This window comes from Haliotis rufescens, unplaced genomic scaffold, assembly GCF_023055435.1.
Source record: "Haliotis rufescens isolate VD_foot unplaced genomic scaffold, xgHalRufe1.0.p SCAF_17, whole genome shotgun sequence".
NCBI lineage: Eukaryota > Metazoa > Mollusca > Gastropoda > Lepetellida > Haliotidae > Haliotis > Haliotis rufescens.
In genome coordinates, this window is record NW_025963857.1 from 5662256 (window position 1) to 5668572 (window position 6317).

The window sequence follows — 6317 nt, forward strand, 5'->3', positions numbered from 1 at the left end:
GGACACCAGAAATGGGCTTCACACATTGTACCCATATCGGGAATCGAACCCGGGTTTTCGGCGTGACGACCGAACGCTTTAACCACTAGCCTACTCGACCGCCCCCTTTTTGATAGTGATTCATAAACACATGTTTATGCTATTGTCGAAATCGTTTTATGGACTCTGCTTTTGGTAGAGATGAATGGAAAGAGTTTTGTTCCTTTAATTGATTATACAGTGTTTCAGAATTTCAGCACAGAATGCTAGCTTGAGGTAGGAGAATAGTCTGTCTTACAGACCCTGATACAAATATATATCAAATACAGCCCATGCAAGTCTATAATGTTTGGCAAGTCTAGATCACTGCAGTATCAGTATCAGGAAAATGAAGAGAGTCACTGGGCTCCTTTTTATTATATTTTTATTAAGATAACTGAACAACTGTTTTTTTATGTACGATATGTTCATTTCAGAGACTAGATGTTAGTCTAGTAGGAAAAGTGATGCAGGTTTTAGACGTTTGACCTATCCGACGTTGCATCAGATGCTGAAGAGCATGGATCATGGTCAAGACTGATCTGGGTTTCGAAAAGCAGATCCTCGAACGACAAAGGGGCGCAACTGAGAGACGTACCAAGATACAGTTAATTGCGGCACTTCAGGCGACGATTGACAGATGGAGATAATTGTGTATAAAGTCAATTGTTGTCGCAAGGAAACACCGAGATAACTGGGTAGCAGGTGGTGAAGGTCGCTTGTAGGCTGAACATGGCGGACACTACATGCCACATATGCATACTATTTCTGGTAAGATTTATTTTGTCATAGTCGAGTATTGCTCGTATTATATAAACAATTAACATTAATCAAGGCGATGTCGACTGAAAAACACTTTCATCACAAATCCTGAATGGAGCTATTTAGGGTTAATGGGTTTTTTCTCCTTTCAGCGCTGACGCCAGTCTATCGTTCAAATCATGCGATAGTCTTAACTATTCTCGGTTCCTGTCATCACCTAAAAATGAAGTGATGCAGTACACACACAAGCGGTAATATTCATAGAATCAATTTTACTGACATAATCTAGGATAAAAAAACTGAGGGGTTTACAATTAGGATCTCTGTCCGTGTATATTGATGGTGGAATGAAGTGTTTTAACGGGCCGAAAGGGTTCAACGTCTGTGACAAAAGAGAAGACGTTTATCCAGAGGGAACTGAGACACAATAAGACACTAAAAGCAGCTATTATGTTTTGTGTAGTTGATTTAAGACTTATTTAGAGAATACGCTGATGTCTAAATGGATGCTTCAAATAGAGAACGTTTTACAATGTTATACACATTTGTGAAGAAATATGCAGGAGATGACGTTTTGTTTGTTTGTTGTTGAACGCCGCACTCAGCAATATTCCAGCTATATGACGGCGGTCTGTAAATAATCGAGTCTGGACCAGTGATTGACTTTATGAGCATCGATCCACGCAATTGGGTGAGTGAGTGAGTGAGTATGGTTTTACGCCGCTTTTATCAATATTCCAGCAATATCACGGCGGGGGACACCAGAAATGGGCTTCACACATTTTACCCATGTCGGGAATCGAACCCGGGTTTTCGGCGTGACGAGCGAATGCTTTAACCACTAGGCTACCCGACCGCCCCTCATGATACGATGACATGCATCAACCAAGTCAGCGAGCCTGACCATCCGATCCCGTCAGCCGCCTCTTACGACAAGCACAGTCGTCTTTTACGGCAAGCATGTGTTGCTGAAGACCTGTTCTACCCCGGATCTTCACGGGTCTTCAGGAGATGAAAGATGAAATATATGATTGTGTTCCTGGGTTATAAAAGTATGTGAGATTTGGAATGGTGTGGTTATTTGTTCTGGAAATATTTCTCAGTGTTAAGAATATTAATGTGGTGACTTGATTAAAGATGCCTCAATAAAAAGGCAACCAGAGACATCTTGTCCGAACACGTTTTGTTGACACTGGCTTGACTGTAATTCCTAGACACACAGAGGATTCCATGCCAATGACGATAAAACTGCCCAGCAATGTATTTTCTTTCTGTGTCATTTTGGCAACCGTAGCTTCTGACATTTTTCAATTTACAATCGACATATCCACATGCATAAGAGTGATACAAGTCTTGCATGACTTCTTTCCTTTGAGCGTGATTGACATTGGTACTTAGTAGTCAGAGACAGATCGACCTGGAACCTTATTACGATTTTGTCTTCTTGAACGGTCGATCGCAACTACCCATCATTTCTGTGTCAATGATTGCATTTGTGTTAATAAAATACTATCATAACATTTGCCCAAAGAGGAAACTATCAAATGAACAGATGAGCTGGTGTTTGTGAAAACTAGGTGATAGAACAATGTTTTCCATCCTGTTTGGAATGTAAACTTCAGTGTATGTGTACATGTAGTGTCACCGTTGTGTGATCTCGCCGTTTGCAGAACAAGATGCTTAATTATAAATAAAACGTCAACGACAGAGAATAACCAGTCTCGATTATCAGACGAAACAGATTCCGTTGGGCGTAATCGGTAAAATAGCGGTGAAAATTACCTGAATGGATCACACAATCAGTGATGACACAAGGTGTTTGCGAAAAGGGTAAACATGTCCCCAAACACCCCGACCCGACTCGACTTTCGTGTGTATCGTACCTCTACATTCGTCACCACTCGCTCCTTTCGGTACCCTGCAAGAAGACTCGTCCCCCTATCGATTAATGTTATTTGCGAAAATACGACAAACCAATCAGAATGCGAGTATGACTTTAAGTACTTCGGTCAAAGAATCCCTCAGAAATGAATTTTGATTTTACACATGTCTTGCATCTACAAATATACCCTAGATACAGTTAAACGTGTTCAATCATACTACCGTAAGTCCCGATGTGTTTTAAATAGCAACTGGAATATATATGACATGGGGGAAATAAATAATCATTACACTTAACGAGTTGACAATTCTTTTAACTCTGCCCGTTTGCGCTTAGACGGAACCCAGTCGCAAAAATGCCCATGAGAGGAGCACGAATCGCTATTCGGCTTGTCCCGGAATTACACGAGTTGGTAACGAATGGTATTACGATATATACCCTAGACCCATTCGCTACCACAGCTTCGTTTTGGGAGTGACGTCACGAGCACACTCTCTCTTATCACGCACCTTGCACTGAACATATCTCGTTCATGAGCTTGAAATAAAAACAAACAATGAAAAAACAATAAAAATGCCTCTTATGAAAGCAAGTTACGCATAGATCTACAATCAAATTTGCAGCACCGTACGAACAATCGATATATTTCATGTAAACCGTTGTTTCGATCATACAAATTGATTGAGTTACTATCGTCTAGTTTCGTGTCATTCGATCAAGATTCACAACAAAGCAATGCTGGTGTATGGGTCCATGGTACTTATCACAATAGAATGGAGATATGATACACTGGATAATCGCGGATGGCCAATAGTAATTCCAACCGGAAGCTTGTTCTCTGTACAAGGTGATAGTGATGGGTGGTCAGGCATACATCAGCCAAATCAGCTTCAAAGATGAAACAGAATGTCCTCGTCAACACATGATGTTGGTGATAGCCATTTCGTGGAAAGTGATCCTTTTAGGATCTGTTCTTAGCTTCGAGCACTGTGTGCGACCTTTAGGACAGGAATTGTGCAATGATTTGGGAGCAGGTATTTTTTACTTGCTTGAACAGTTTACGAACACACTTTGGCAGTGACATGTTTACTCCTGAGTGCAGGTAGAGAATGTTAATATCTGGCTGCGGAAGTCGGTAAGGTGAGTAATAAGTGAATAGATCATGTTTAAATGTTCTGAAAGGGCGACCCTGGGAACAATAAAAAACAAGGTAATGGAAACTTCAAACCTTTAACACGTGGATGAAAGTTTAAGGAGAGAAAGCCAGCACTTAAGACCAAGCGTAATGGGAGCTTTTGGCTTCGAGGCCCATGTACATTCATGCTTATCTGATAATGTGACACCCAAACACAGCCACTTGACACGGTCCTCTTAGAAGCAGGTAATAACACACAGCAAACATCTAGGTTTTCTAAACTAAGTCACGGAATACACCAACGATGGAGCTTCTCAGTACTGATGTGGACGTTCCCGTGTCAGAGATCAGAGCAAAGGTGTGTCCAGGATATTCCTTGAGGATGATTTGAAACCTGTTCAGCCTATCTCTAACACCTTTTTACAATGTCCTTTTACGTAAGTTAAATTTGACAATACGCATGATAAATTGATGGAAATACACAATCACGTTCCTTTGGACAAAAATGAAGTTTCCAAGCATTGAATGTTCTGTTTGCCATTTTTGTAACTAACACGGAGTTTGTGATAAAAAACAAAAATACAAAGAAGACACCTTACAACGTGATGCCTAATGGAACAATCTTGTTCATGCAATGTTTATAACACTGGCTAGGCTAAACATGGACAGTAACAATAGGATGAATGGCAATTACACATGGATGTTGATTCTGCAAGTATTATCCTAATACGATTCCACACAATACTGGAATGTTATATGGAAAACGTTAATACCGTATTTGGGCTGGTTATAAAAACACTGGTTTTCACTAACACGTTGTTTGTTTGTTGTTTAACGCCGCACTCAGCAACATTCAAGCTATATGACGGCGGTCTGTAAATAATAAAGTCTGGACCAGACAATCCAGTGATTGACATCATGATCATCGACCCACGCAATTGGGATACGATGACATGCATCACGTGGTACGAACAAAGTCAACAATATTTCTAGCCATAGCATGGTGGCCTGTAAATAATGGAGTTTCGACAAGGCAAACCAGACAAGGAAAGGGTGATCTCGCTATCGAGATACCTGACACACAATCTGCAAAGTCACACAGCCCGGCCACCCGATCCCCGTTTTAGACCTGTAAGACAAGCAGGGGATCGAGGGCCCTACCCGGAATCTCTTCGTGCAACTCGCAATTCGTTCCATCTGACATTAACAGGAGTCAGTCTCGGCCTTTGTGATACATGGCAAGTACTTGTCCTCAATCAACTAACATGCATCATGCATTTCACATTAATCTGTGTGAAGAATTGTTGACCGAATTTAGTCTCATGAATGTATACTTCACGGTAACGTCTGTTCGCAACAACCTCATCTGTCTTTGATAGTGATACATAAACATACTTATTACCGTATTCGACGTAATACGCGCCCAGGGCGCTCTCAAAATTAGAAATAGGGGGCTCTTATTAGAATGGTATTTTGGTGGTGAAAAAAAACAGAGTTGAAAGATAAATTTCGTGGTTTATGTTTGTATACGACAGATATATTTTTCCAGAATTTAATTGCCCATAATTAAGGGTGCAAATAACACACGAGTGGGTATTATACACGAATAAATAAGTCTTGTGTACACTGATCAATCAGAAGGGTGCTAATTGGGATTGTTCATGAGCCAATATATTAACAAAAATCGCCGTGGGCGCTTATTACGTCGAATACGGTATATAATCGGACTCGTACAGTGGACTAGTATAGTAGACTCTACTTCCAGCATATATTCCTGATGGTTATGGAAATAGTTTGTGTCCCTTTATTTGTTATTATTTGGAGGACAAAGCGATTTAGACAACCGATCTTACTAAGACATTTTCAGTAAGGAGGCAAGAAATGATATAGCCTTTTTTAAAGTGTAACTCGCTGCAACGACAACCGATTCAGGGAACATCCTGATTCTCTCTAACTAAAGGTTTGACACTGATTATTTGAAGGTGTGGAATTGAGACATGACATTTAGATGGCAATATAATAGACACAAAGGACCAGCGTGTCATCTAAACGGGGGTACTGACGTTATGTATTGGATCTGATCACACTCTGGCATCCAGTAACACTGATGTAAGACATCCTGGTGACACTAATCAAGTCATGTCTGTCATTTCTGAATGGAATATTTGGTCACATATTTGAAGAATTAGTGGTTGTGCCACGTTCAGTCACAATGTCAGTCAAACAAATGATAGAAACGGCCATGATACATGAAATTGTGAAAATCCAAAAGATCAACACTATAAAACTTTGATCTGAGTTGTCTCCATCAGATAGATGAATTGATGATTCAGTGATTGTGTGTGGTCATTACTGATTTCGGGGGCACGGGTAGCCCAGTCGTCTCAGGCGTCGCGATTCGCTGTGCAGAGTTGCGTCCCTTGGGCACGCCAGAAACCTATGATTGTGGGTTCGAATCTCGGTTCGCCCCGATTATGTTTCTAGCTTTGTCAGCACCATACCCGTGCTCGTGGGTTTCAC